This window comes from Canis lupus, chromosome 32 (genome assembly GCF_003254725.2).
Source record: "Canis lupus dingo isolate Sandy chromosome 32, ASM325472v2, whole genome shotgun sequence".
Taxonomy (NCBI): domain Eukaryota; kingdom Metazoa; phylum Chordata; class Mammalia; order Carnivora; family Canidae; genus Canis; species Canis lupus.
In genome coordinates, this window is record NC_064274.1 from 23,443,861 (window position 1) to 23,458,227 (window position 14,367).

Here is a 14,367-nt window from a genome sequence, read left to right on the forward strand (position 1 = left end):
CCAATGCCCTCCTGGGTATAGAATATAACAATTGCATTTTGATTCATCTTAAGCAATTGGTTTAATTTCTGCATTTTATTTTGATTTTTTTGTTACCTGACCCACTTTCAATAAAGAGAAAGCTTGTTTAATGTGGAACATTTATCCTTTGGATGTGCTTATTCCATTGCATTTTCAAAGTGAAATAAATGGCATTTCTTTTTATAGCTACCTGATGGTTCAATTCTACCCTTGCCTGGGGTTTTTGGCAGTGGAGGGGGAGGGTAAAAGGGAGTAAAGGCGAAAAGAGGTAGCTGAAGAATGAGATCTTCAAATTTACCACAAAACACTCTTTAACAAAACCATCAATGGTACTGTGGCTGATAGGTTGTCATGAAGCCTTATCTGTTTAAACTAGTTTGGAATTGGACGCTTTGTTATTTATTTTGTGTGACACATTTTTCTATTAGAACAATGGCAAAGGTAAAAATGTCTTAGAGAAGGTTCAGGGAATAAAATATCATTTGTCAAACTTGTGAGTCTGAGGACATTTGATAAAATGTCTATATTGTAATTGCAAAGCAAAAGCAAAAGTAACAGCTTGAAATACGGATTGTTTCATTTTATTGTGACAAGTCTACCTTATCTTCCACTTTAAAAATTCCATTCACTGCAAAAAGATTAATAAAAGTGATATATTGGATTATCAGTATTCAGTCAGCACAGAAGCCCCCCAACACATTTTTGTGTTGCTTTTGCCTTTGGGGAGAAACAACTTTTTATATGTAATAAGATTAAATATAATGTATGACTCTTGGACAATGTTTCAGAGTGCTTTATTATGCCAAGTCATGATTTCTTCTACAGCTGTGAGTGAATAAAAACTGTTTTGCCCAGTTTTAAGATAACTAGACAACACTATTCCCCTTTCACCCTAGGCATCAGAAATGAGAGGTGAGAAAGGGTTGTTATGATTACCTCTTAGGATTCTCCTCTTCCCCTCTCCCTGATGGCCTAGTGAAAAGAAGGATGCTGAATGGTCACAGCTGGATGCAGGCTTTTACTATCAGGAGAGAGTCACTCTGAGCCTGAGGGAGTGCTAAGACTTAGAATTATTCTAACTTGGTGACAGCAGACCACAGCATGGTAAGAAGAGACACTAAGAGAAGTAGTTTGATCTATAGAACTTCAGATAGGCTTAGGAGTCCTGCTACTGTCGTCAGGGGACCTAGACGTGTAGTGAAGTTAGATCAAAATCTGAGGCTGAGATCTCAGACGAGACCCAGCAGTACTCTCACGGGCCTGGCGGAAGAAGCAGGCAGCAATTCAGTCAGCCTCCATCAAGTCTTAGACCAGGAATGACACGGGATGGTTCTCTAGTCCACTGGCATTTGGACCACATGAGTTATCCCTCTGGTGAATTTGTAGAGATAATGCAAGGCAAACTCTACCCTTGATGAAAAAGAAACAGCTGCAGGGGCATTTCCTTAGTGTGTTTTAGGGTTGTTTGGCCTCAGAGGAGGGGGCCCAGGCTACACTATGCTTCTCCTTGCAAGTATTTGGATTTCCCATTTGACATTTGGCTTTGTTCCCAAGTAGATTATGTTTTTAAAAATGTGCAAAAAGCTTTGCTTTTCCGTTCCAGCATAGAGCATTTACAGTCATTGTTTATTTCGTGTGCTTGCTACTGTCACTTATTTGGGAAATTTGGATATTTTGCAAATAGTCCGCTGAACATCTCTATTCAAAGAACAGCATGCATTGTAATTTTATTCACTGTGGTTACTGTGTATTTGTAAGAACATACACCAGCAGATTTCAATTTTTTTCAGTATCTCACCTACTTCACTAAATGGCGTATTGTAAGAGCCATCCTGGGTTTTCTTGTAAATTTTCATGGCAGATGTGATTTAAGTAATCTGAAAAACTTAGTAGTAAGATACTTCCTATAATCATTTAAAAGCTATTGGCGTATAATAATGTGAACACTCTGTGAGTTTGAGGAAAGTAGTACTAATGAGAAATCTGTGGGTTTTATTTTTCAGTAATCCTAGAATTTGTAATAAGAGACTTTATGTTATCATTTAAAAGCTGTTGGGCATATAACAAAATGACAATTCTGTGCATTTGAGAAAAGAAATGATGAGAAATTTGATTTTCTTAGTTTATTTTTAATGATGTCCATTAGGTTTTAAATAGTTTACCTAAATCAGCTTAATTATCTAACTGCTTCCTAAATTATTTCATCTTTTTGGGGTAGATATTAAATCCCAGCATGTAGCCTCATAAGGTACAATTTCCAGAGCATTACCTAAAACAACAAATTTAAGAGAGATTGAGTGAAAAAATGAAGAAAATTGAAAGCCCAACTTGGGAAGATAATTAGAATGCAAGTGCTAGTGTTAGAAATACTAGTAACTCCCACTTTACTGAGATAATTAAAACCTTTGAGATGTTCATCCTATTTACAAAAGTGTCTGGGGACAACCATAAAGTTAACTTTGTATAGGAACAACTAGATACAATCTAAGAAGCAAATTAGGTCAAAATGCTAAAAGAACATAGCAAGTATTGATCAAAGCATTAGCATCCTATTTGTTAAAAGAACTTTGAGGTAGTACCAAATAATTCTTCTTAGCTGTATTTCTTGGTGAAATGATATCTTTCTGTTGCATATACTGATCATTGTGCATGGTTTGCTTTATACTCATTGGAATCTTATTTTCATCTTCATGTTAGGTACACTTCATTTCCAAATTTTATTAAATTGTATATATGTTTCCATCTTTGGTTTGCTGCCTGCAAATATTTAATACAGTATGAACCCAGCTACAGTTGGGTTGAGGGAAGATACAGGCGTAGGAAAGTCTCGTATTGTGAGGGACTTCATAATTGTGGATAGTTCTCTTAAAGGTTAGTTTTTTTCACAAGGTTACATTCAGATGTTAGCAAGTGTCTCCCTTAAAGAATTCTTCAGGAGATTCTTCCAAAAGCCTTTAATTAATTTTTTAGGTCCTTGTCTCCTGGGAAAGAATTGGTGTATACCATCCTCCTTGTTTTCATTAGCTTCTGTTGATGAGAGGTGCAAATGCAGCTAGTTTTTAAACTATACTTCACCATAATGCCAGTGTTAGCTAAGACACTCTCTTGCTACAGCCTTCTAGTGACTCACTGGAAAAGGTCCAGACTCCTTTGAATGGTATACCAGGCTGCAGAGTCACTAATCTTTCCCAGCATTGGCTCTTAACCGTAGCATTCTCTCCGTGTCTTCTTAATTCTCTCCATGATTCCTATGTTTTAGCCCTCCAGGATTTCTCACTCTTGAACATATTCTGCTCTTCCTTCCCTCCACCTTCTTTAAGGCATGGACATTGTGTTTTTCATCTTTGCACATGCAGCTACTTTCACATAATTAGCTCCTGACATGGGAGACACCATGAAACAAAAATGGGAAAATAGGAGTGCTTGCTTTGTCCTCCTTGAAAACATAAGTGATCTTAGAAAACATAAATGGAGAACTATAATATAGTTATATAAATGATAAGAAGGAAAATGAAAACTGCCCTCTTAAAATACACTTATTTATTTCCCAAATTGAATAAATGAATCTGATACTTATGAAAATGAAGAATGTTTGGTGGCCCTGGATACCAGAGAAGTGAAGAATTTGTGCTATAAACTTTTCATGTTCTACCTGAGTAATGAACCATATGTTCATCATGTAGCTCATTACAGACTTTGAACAGGTATATGGTTTCAGATTCCAGTCTGTCGTTCTTTGAGTATTAAGAAAATGATTACTACTCAAAAAATACCTAAGATCTGTCTCTTTCCAAAGGCTGCATACTATCTCTCCTTTCCCTTTCCTGGAAAGTGATGGAAGTGAAAGTGATAGTCCAGGAGAAGTAGCTCTGGATGGGCGGGAGCAAGAGTTAGATTCTTTAACCGAATCAGCAATCACTACATGAGACTTTATTCTCCTTAGTGTGAATGGAATTTCCTCATGTGTACAGTGCAGGAAGCTAGAATATATGCTCTCTAAGGTCACTTCTGACTCAAATAATCCACAATTTTATGCCAAGAAAAAAAAATACTTCAGTTGGGGATTATGACCACTCTCACCAAAGAGGAATCATTGGCAAGTATGTGGGTTCTCCATGCAGCCTTTATTTTACTTGTATTAGCACTTCTTCCCAGTTCTCCTTTCAGATAAGGACATGATGTAGATTTCATGTACCTTTCATCATTTTTATTACTTGTTTCCTATTTCTGATGAAATATTTGAAATGAGGAGGGGAATTAAAAAATAAAATGCAATTTGGACATTTATTTCTGGATTCAATTTCCATAGTTTATGCTCCTAGTTAAAATGGATCAGTAAGAATAAGGCATATCTATTAAAGCTTGTGTTTTACTGATAAAATAAGTGACATTTTGTGCCATGTCTCTACATGTGGTAATGATTCAGCAATGGTTAAGGATGCCTTATTGTGTTAGCTCAGACTTAAACAATAGTACTCAGCTCAGTTACCAATTATTGAGTCAAACAGAAACATACCACTGAGTACCTACGTCCACTTATTTAGGAAAAATAAATTAGTTAATTTTAACAGCAGATATAGCAGCCATTGTAGGGGGGGGGGGAATAAATATTTCTGAGTGCAGTTACTTGGTTATTAACAACCATATTTTAAGTTCCTGTTAATTCTCTATCTCATAAGCCATCTCATTCCATATTGGCTCCATTCATCTTAGCTTATGTTTAACTATTGTTTAGAATATATTTTATTAATGACACTCTAATTTATGTCTGCTTACTCAGTGGAAATAAATACTCCATCCATTTTTAATTTCTCCTAAACTAAGTATCTCTTTTGCTTTTTACAATCCCCTCTCCTCTTGTCACTGGGGTGGCTTTGACTGCCCTTTGCAGAGGATGTCTGTGTGCCCATGTGAGTGCTACCTGAAACCAACCCCATTCAAGTGCAGCCTTCTGCTCTTCCTGTCTAGCTCTTTAGAGGCTACAGATCTTCTTTAACCATAATGTTTTTAAACAATTCAGAAAACAAAGCACAAGTCAAATACAGTTAACAGTGTTCCTCCATAGCTATTATTCATAACAAGATAATTAGAGAAAATTAGAGAATCTGCCTCTGGAATGAATCTCAAATCATCAGTAACCCTTTGGAAATTAGAAGACTGAAAAATCCTTATGGCAAAAATGTGTTTGTTGGCATTTTTTAAAAAGTCATTAAGCATTCTGTGGGCCTCTTTACTAATAGTTATAGTATCAACAGTAAGATAAAGAAATAAAGTAAATATATAATCTGGGAACTCTAAATTGTGTTTAGCATTCACGAACTATGCCTCTACAGTAAACAGCATCAAGACGCAGGAAATGAAGTAAAAGAAATCTTTGACAAGGAAAATTCAACTTCTAAGAATCCTGCCTTCCCTCTCTTTCCCCCACCATCGCCTGGGTCAGCCATTTAGTCATCAACCTCATTACCCAAAGTAGCAGCACACAAAGATAGTACTTCCAGTTTGCTCAAGTCCCACACAGCAAATCCAGTGGATATTTTTCTTATTCAATTTAACTTGACTTTCAGCAGCAGCTAACACACACCATTGACCAAACTCACTTTCCTGATTTTTTTCCCCCTATCTTTCATGAAGCCATCTTTCTGGTTTTCCTCTACTTCCTTAGCTTTCCTTCTCCAAATCCTTTGTAATCTCTTTTTTCTATGATCTAGAAAAAAAAAGTTTCCATTTCAATGTTTTGATTCTTAGACTCTCTTCCTTTCTTGATAAATATTCCCTTGGTAGGGTAGCTCATTAACCTGTAAGATATCATCCAAATGTGGTTTTTCCTTGAAGGCCCACTCTTTCTGCCTTGAGATAGGCATCATCATCAATCCAGTTCAAACACCAGAAACAGAAGAATCTCCTTAAAACCTGTTGTCTTACCCAATAAATTCAATCCATCATTAAGCCGTGTCAGTTTTACTCACTAAATATTGCTCACTTCTCTTCACATCCCTCCAGTTCTAACATCCCCATCCTCTGCTTTTCTTCATCCCTAAACTACAGCGGGCTCCTGCCTGGTCCCCCGCCATGTGTTCTTGCACATGACCTACTTACTTATATCAGATCCATAGTCTGAGGAGTTCTGTTAAAAAAAAAAAAGATCTCAGCAGGCTATGCTCCTGCTCAAACCCTTTGATAGTTTCCAGTTGTGTGGATTTAAAAAAGGAAATCTTTAACATGAACAATATGGCCCTGTAGACACTGTCCCCTCTCTTTTTCTCCAGCTAGTCTCACTCCCCTTTCTCTCCCTCTGCACTCCAGACACACTAGCCTAGATGGCTAGTTCCTAATCTCCTACCACAGGGCCTTTATATATGCTCCTCTTTCTAACTGAAATATTCTTCCAATCTCCTTTCCCCTCACTGTCTTCCCCTAGTTAATTCCAGTTCATCCTCCAAATTTTAATTACAGCTTCTCTTCCTCAGTGAAGACTCTCTTGACCTTGTACATCTCCCTGTGTATCTCTTTGTAGCACTGAACACATTCTATGTGTGTGATATTTGTCAAATTAATATCTGTCTCTTGCTAGACTCCAAAGTCATTTAGGGCAGTTACTGTTTATTTGTTCCCCTCTTTCATCTCCAGAGCCAAGTACCCTGCCAGACACATAGCTGATGAATACCTGTTTTGTTGGGTCAAAGAATGAGAGGGTGAAAGTATTTTATACATTAAGTTACCCTCCCAACCTCAAGTAACCTGGCTATCAGAGCCCCTTGTCCCAACAGACACCAGTTTCCCCATAGTACAGGCACAACCCTTTTTCATGGCTTAGTATATTGGACTGTTGGCTGAAGGAGTGCTGTTTCTGACTGAAGTAGAAAGAGAAAGGCAAAGAAGGGAAAGAAAGACAAAGGAAAAAATCAAGTGAGTATAAAACAATGAGACTAATTCTAACTATCTTGGGAACGAGTACCTAAAACAACTCAAAAAATAATTTCAAAAACTTAGGAAATCATGGCATCATTTAAAGACATCTTTTAAAAAATTTTTATTTACTTATTCATAAGAGACACAGAGAAAGAGAGGCAGAGACACAGGCAGAGGGAGAAGCAGGCTCCATACAGGGAGGTGGGACTCGATCCCGGGTCCCCAGAATCACACCCTGGGCTGAAGGCAGGCACTAAACCACTGAGCCACCCAGCCTGCCCTTAAAGAAGTCTTTTTTGAAAGACATTTCTCTGAATATGTTATTGCACTTTTGTTTTAAAATTTATCTTATGTTATTGCAATTTTGTTTTAAAATTTATCTTATGACATATTTGACAGTAAGTTGTTACAAAATGATTGCCAAACAGAAGTAGAGGTGAGAAAATTCATGGTTCTTATGACCACTCTTTCTAATGCCAACAATAGGAGAACTCTGGTTTTTTGTTTCATTATTAATGTCATTAAATATGCCTATTAATGAGTCTGTTCAAGTTTGGTTAGGTTAAAGCTTTGAGATTTTTTGACATTATGTAAACAGCGGGTCAAATTGAAAAATTTAGCATGATCAAGCTTCCATCAGCTTCTAGGAAAATTGTTCTTGTTTTTAAAAAATTCTATTAGATTGCCTTTACCTAAATTGTGATGTTTATGCATGACTAATGGAGATGGCAGAAACTTCTATTTCTTCCCCAGAAATTCTTTTTTCCTTTATTATATGATAACATAACTTCTATCTAGGCATATGCTTGCCAGGGTAAATATTGCACTTCCTGACTCCCTTGGAACTAGGCACAACCATCTAAGTAACCAATGGCTGGAAGCATGTCAGTAGAAGTGATGTGTGCACATCTCTGATCATGTCCTTCAAAGGAGGGTAGAGTCTCTCCTTCACTGACTTTTTTCTCTGACTGATCACAGTGACAACAAAGGAGTGATGGATGAACCATCTAGGACCATGAAGATTAAGTATAGCAGAGAACCATATAGAGCCTGCATCCCTTAATCAGCCCCAGATGGCCTAATTCTAGGCTTTCATGTTAAAGAGAAATAGGCTTCCATCTTGTTTAAACCACTGGCATTTTGAGTCTCAGTACTACAGTATCAAAACCTACATTCTAATTGATTTACAAGATGTGCCATTTAATTTAAGAATTTAGAAAGAAAAAACAAACTATTTTCTTTGGTTGCTACAAAAGCCAGTTTGGGGAGCTGTCTCCTCCTTAGAGACTTGTGTGCCATTTTAAATCATAGTGATTATATTTCATGAGTAGTTATGAGAGCTCACATTATAGTATTTAGAGAAAAAGGGAATGAATATATACTGGAGATTTTACACATTTACTTATTTAAATTCTTAAATAATTTTATCAGTTAAGTATTATTAAGGTCCATAGCTAATGAATCCTGGAGCAGGAATTTCAATACAGGTTTCTCAGATCTCAAAACTTTTTTTTTTCTTATTATAATATCATTTTCATGTTATATAAAGAGATTCCACAGCTCTGTGAATACTGAACCAATAATAAATACAACATTTTTGAAAGGAGTCTTAAACTGAATTATTTCATATTTTCGTATTTACTTTTGCATTTGTAATCATGTTGAAACGACTAAAACCTGACTTACTCAATACTTAGAAAAATTATTTTGACAAGGAAAAATATCTCCTTTAACTACCCTATTCACTTATTTAGATTACTCCTTTAACTGCTTGGGGTTAAATACTCAAAAGTTATAAAAGGGGTGGGGGCTTTGTAAAACCCAGCAAGTATTTGCTTTGCTTCTTTACCTGCCATTGTCTTTACAAGCTGCAGTAGGAAATTTTGTTTAAGATGTGTTATGTAAGCTGTAAGATTCCCCTTTAAATGGCTATTTTGACTCACTTTTACAGCACACATTATGAACAATGGAACAAATAAAGTGACCTTTCTTTTACTAGTTAAACTTAAATAAGCGTAACAGTTTATTATAATAAAAAGAACATGTTTTCAGCTCAACCATTGACTTTCCTTTTGGATATCTGAAGCAAAGAGTAAAATGTAACCATTCAATGGACCTTGTCTCCTATAATATTTTACATACCTCCTATGGTTATTTCACTTAAGTGGTTTTTCTTGCTAATTAAGGTACTTTACTATTACTGTCTTTCTCTGCCATATCTATAAATTGCTTCAATATCCTGTGGCCAACCTTATAGGTTTCTTCACCCACCGTCAATGCTTAAAATCCCTCTTTTTTGCCCCTCTTGGTGTGGAAGCCAGACAAGCCAGATTCTCACATTTTCAACCACTCCATGCAGCTAGCAATTGTCATGTAAGACAGTTTTAGACAATGAGACACAAGGGGACATCATCAGAGCTTTGGCTTTTGTAGTTAATAGATGTGGTTGACAGTAGCCTACATTACCATCTTCCTTCCATCTATGTGCCTTCCTTCCACTTTCTGACTAGACATGTGATGTTTGAACTGCAGTGTCCATCATGAAACTATGGGATCATAATTTATTATTCACCCAAAAACTACATCAAATTTTATTCTTTCCACTAGGGCTACAATGTAGTATTAAGTACATTGTGTTTAGAAAGTAAAAGCACAAGTTAAAATCCATGATGTAAAAATAAAATAAAATAAAATAAAATAAAATAAAATAAAATAAAATAAATAAAATAAAATAATAAAATAAAATAATAAAATAAAATAAAATAAAATAAAATAAAATAAAATAAAATAAAATAAAATAAAATCCTTGATGTGGCACTTACTAGCTCTACAGTTTCTGGTGTTATTAAGTTTTTTGTACCATAGTTATTGCATCTATATAAAAAAAAAAGGATTTAAAAAAATTTACCATGCAGGAATGTTATAAAAATTAGAGACAAATTATGTAAAGCCTACCACATTCTAGGTGCCCAACGTTTAGTTATTATTATTACCTACACTCTTTGAGTCTGTTTCACTGTATAAACTTATCCTATACCTGCAACATACAGCCTTTCATTTGAGTCCAAATATCTGAAGTATCTCCTCACTGCTTTTACTATATTATATTGTTCTAAAATCCTAATAAGCGTAGTCTTTTAATGCAGTCATAGCCAAGCAGTGTTCATGCCCCTTATTCAAGAAGGGTAAATTAGACTTTGAAGGGATGCTGCTATGTAAATAGATCTTCATCTCAAAGGATTCAGCTTTGTGTCATGAATATTTCCTGGTTTGTTTTTATTTATTTTTCTGGTTCATTTTTTTCCTGGTTTGTTTGTATTTATTTGCATTTTTAATTAACAGAATTTGTAGATGCATATGTATTTAAAGAAATAATAGAGATTGTGTTTGGTTTTGGTTTGTGTTTGATTTGTGTTTTCCAAGAAATTGATCCATTTCATCTAACTTGTCATACTTATGTGTGTAGAGTTGTTAATAGTATGTCTTTATTATCCTTTTGGTGTCTGCAGGGTCTATAGTGATAGCTCATGTTTCATTCATGACATTTGTCATTTCTATCTTCTCTTTTTCCTTTAGTCTTCCTAGAGGTTTGTCAATTTTACGGATCTTTTAAAAAGAATTATCTTTTTGTTACACTGACTCTTTTCTATTTACAATTCAACTGATTTCTGTATTATATTTATAATTTTCTTCTTTCTGCTTGCTTTGAGTTCTGATTTTTTTAGGTTCTTGAAGTGGGAACCTATATTTTTTACTTACTATGTTCTTTTTTCTTCTTCACGTTCCAAGATTCTCTTATCAGATTCTTACTGTTTGGAGAACTTCCTTTATCCATTATTGTAGGGTACATCTTCTGTCAATAAATTTCCTCTTTTCCTTTGTTTGAAAATGTCATAATTCCCATTTCATTCCTAAAGGTTTTGCTGGGCATAAGATTCTTGGTTAATAGTTCTCTTCTTTCAACTTTTGACAAATGTGGTGCCACTTCTTTCTAATACTGTGTTTCTAATTGTTTCTACCCTATAGGGTCAGTTTTTGTTTCTCTTTAGCTCTTTTCAAAATTTTTCTTTGTCTTCAAGTTCAGAAGTTTAACTATGATGTTTCTTAGCATGGAATTCTTTGGCTTTAACCTGTTTATAGTTGGCTCAGTTTCTTGAATCTGTAGGTTTATTTCTTGCTAAATCCAGGAAGCTAACAGCCATTATTTCTTTGTGTAATTCTTCATCTCCATTCTTTTTCCCCTCTCCTCCTGGGACTCTGATCACATAAATATTAAGTCTTTTGTTATAATCTGACAGGTCCCTTGCAGTCTATTTGAGTTTTTATTTTTTTAGTCTACTTTGTCTCTCTCGTTGAGATTATCTTTAATTGTTCTATCTCCAAGTTCACTGATTCTTCCTTTGTCCTTTCCATTTTGATGTTGAGCCCATCCACACAAGGTTTTATTTTGATTATTGTATTTTTCAGTACTAAAAATCCCAATTGATTCTTTTTTATACCTTCTATTTCTTTGCTGAAACTTTGTATTTCCTTGATGAGGTTTGTTTAAAAAATTTATTTCAAGAATTACTGTATTTGCTTGTTGAAGCATTTTTATCATGGCTGTTTTAATATCTTTTTCAGATAATTTAAAAATCTTTGTCCTCTTGGTGTTGACATTTATTGATTGTCACTTTTTATTCAGTTAGAAATCTTTCTGGTTCTTAGTATAACAATTTATTTTCTATCGAAATGTAGACATTTAGTTGTATAAGAAGAAGAAAAGGAGAAAGTACAACTACTCCATCTTCTCAGAAGTAGAAGTCCCTAATTCTAAACATATTTTAAAGCAGAATTTTTATATATTTTTCTTTTAGGAAGAATACTTATTATAAAAAGTGGCTTATCAGTAATAATTATATATATGTGTGTATGTATGTATATTTTATATATAAAATGTGTATATATGTATAAAGAAGTGACACTATATATGTATATATATAATTTTTCAGATTCATAAATATGTATGTAAAAATTTTTTTAAATTATTTATTTATTGATGAGAGACACACAGAGAGGCAGAGACACAGGCAGAGGGAGAAGTAGGCTCCCTGTGGGGAGCCTGATGTGGGCCTGATCCCAGGACCCTGGAATCACGCCCTGAGCCAATGGCAGATGCTCAACCACTGAGCCACTCAGGTTCTATGAAAATAATTTTTTAAAGTACTTTGATCAATCCCATATTTCCTCACATGAAATAATATTTCATATGTACAAAGTTATTATTTTGTAATATCTTTCTATCCACTTCATATCTTAGTTTTTTTCTGAATTCTTTTTGTAATATTCTTAATAGGTATAGATCTATGCAAAAATGCACATGTATATATGTTTAGATTAAATATATATGTAATTTTTCTGATAACCAAATACTAGTGTCAACATAATTCTATCATCTCACTCTACGCTTATTTTTTCATCAAGTTCCTCCTTAATATCTAAAATCTTAGGATGGGGGTGCCTGGATGGCTCAGTGGTTGAGCATCTGCCTTTGGCTCAGGTCGGGTTCCCGGGGTCGTGGGTTGAGTCCCGCATCTGGCTCCCCACAGGGAGCCTGCTTCTCCCTCTTGCCTATGTTTCTTCCTCTCTCTCTACGTCTTTCATGAATAAATAAGTAAAATCTTCTCAAAAAGCATATAAAATAAAATAATAAATACAATATTAGGATGGTTGTGAATATTGCTGAATATTCATGTTAAACTATTCTATTTTGATCTCTTTATTTGAACAGTAATTGTATCAATCTCATTAAGTATATTTTAGGTTGAACAATTTATTTTAAGGAGAAAACTTCTGGCATTTTCAAATTTTAATGCCAGTGTTTAGAAAGGATACCTATTTGTGTCCTTGAAATTTAAAAATTAACATAACTACTTGTATCAGATTTTTCTAGTTAGGATATCTTCCAAGGAGAAATCCTTTGGAGATTATTTTTTAATAGCCATTTCTGTGATTTTTTTTACATGTTTGTTTTGTGTCCTATCTGATTTTTGTAGGCATAATACTAGTAATATAATTATGAAATTGAAAATAAAAGTGACTCAACTAGTTATGGTAGGCTAGAATATTAAAAAGTGTCTATATTCTTTCTTAAATAATTGTCTACATGGTTTACCATGTAATTTTCTTCTTCTGATTTTAAAAACAGTGCTACTGCATTTTTAAAATTCAGTGCTATATAAGCTGTAGCATTTCTCAAATTAAAGTGTCATAGTGTCTCAGGGGAAGAAATGGTACTTCTCAGATTCCTACTGGGAACTCTTACTCTTTTGAATTCTCATCTGTGTCTCGAAATATCAGTACTGGAAGGAATCATAGAGGTGATCTTATGCCTAACTTATACATGAGTGTGGTAACTCAATGACACACCAATCTGTCTATTAAATCTTATGTACTTTGGGGAAGAAATGCCAAGTTTATCTCCTCATACAGAAATATCACTAACTAGATAATAGCCTATGCACAGCTCTCATGGCCGATGGCATAAGTTTTAAGAAAAATTTATAAACTCATGTTATGATTTTAATATTTTCAGGGCCTGTTTCATCAGTTTGCATAGCTAAGACATATTCTTTTTTTAAAATATTTTATTGATTTATCAATGAGAGACACAGAGAGAGAGAGAGAGAGAGAGAGAGAGGCAGAGGGAGAAGCAGGCTCCATGCAGGGAGCCCGACGCTGAACTCAATCCCGGGTCTCCAGGATCACGCCCCGGGCGAAAGGCAGGCACCAAACCACTGAGCCAGCCAGGGATCCCCAAGACATATTCTTTTTGAAGTTTAATGTAAATAAAATAAAATATATTGCCAGTGATGTTTTGCTCCACCACTCTTATCAAAGGCTTCCTGAAAAGACCAAGTAATTACTAATATGAAATTGTCACATCTATATTTATAGAATAGATTCCATTCAATATCATACCCAACTACATAAATAATCATAATCATTCTTAAACTTATATAAGCTTAATTTAATCCACATAATAAACATTTCCATGTTAATTATTATAGGCCTTAGACAATTCCTTGTTGCTTACAGGATGAATTAGAAACTTTATATTATATATACAAAACTCTTTTTGAAATGCCCACTTCCTTCTTTGTCATTCTTCTGCAGTTTTATTGAAATTCCAAAATCCTTAACCAGATCATGCTACGATACCTCCATGACTATATGCAAGTTGTTTCTTTAATCCAGAATACTTTTTATATATGTAGCAATCTCACTTTAGCTCATCTCCTTGAAAAAAACTTTTCTGACCATTTCATCCTGTGTGGAATTGAGCTGCTTCCCTTTGGCCTGCACTGTACTCCCATAAAGATTTTCTATCATCGTACCTAGAACTTAATTCATTGTCCATATGTAATTAGATGACCATGAATTCCTTGAAGATGA

General features: G+C 34.6%; 1 protein-coding gene across 4 annotated transcripts in view; it reads left to right on the forward strand.

Moving 5' to 3' along the window:
- The window catches only part of BANK1 (B cell scaffold protein with ankyrin repeats 1), a 280,683-nt gene that overhangs the window by 92,287 nt on the left and 174,029 nt on the right, over positions 1-14,367 (forward strand). The window lies entirely within an intron of this gene.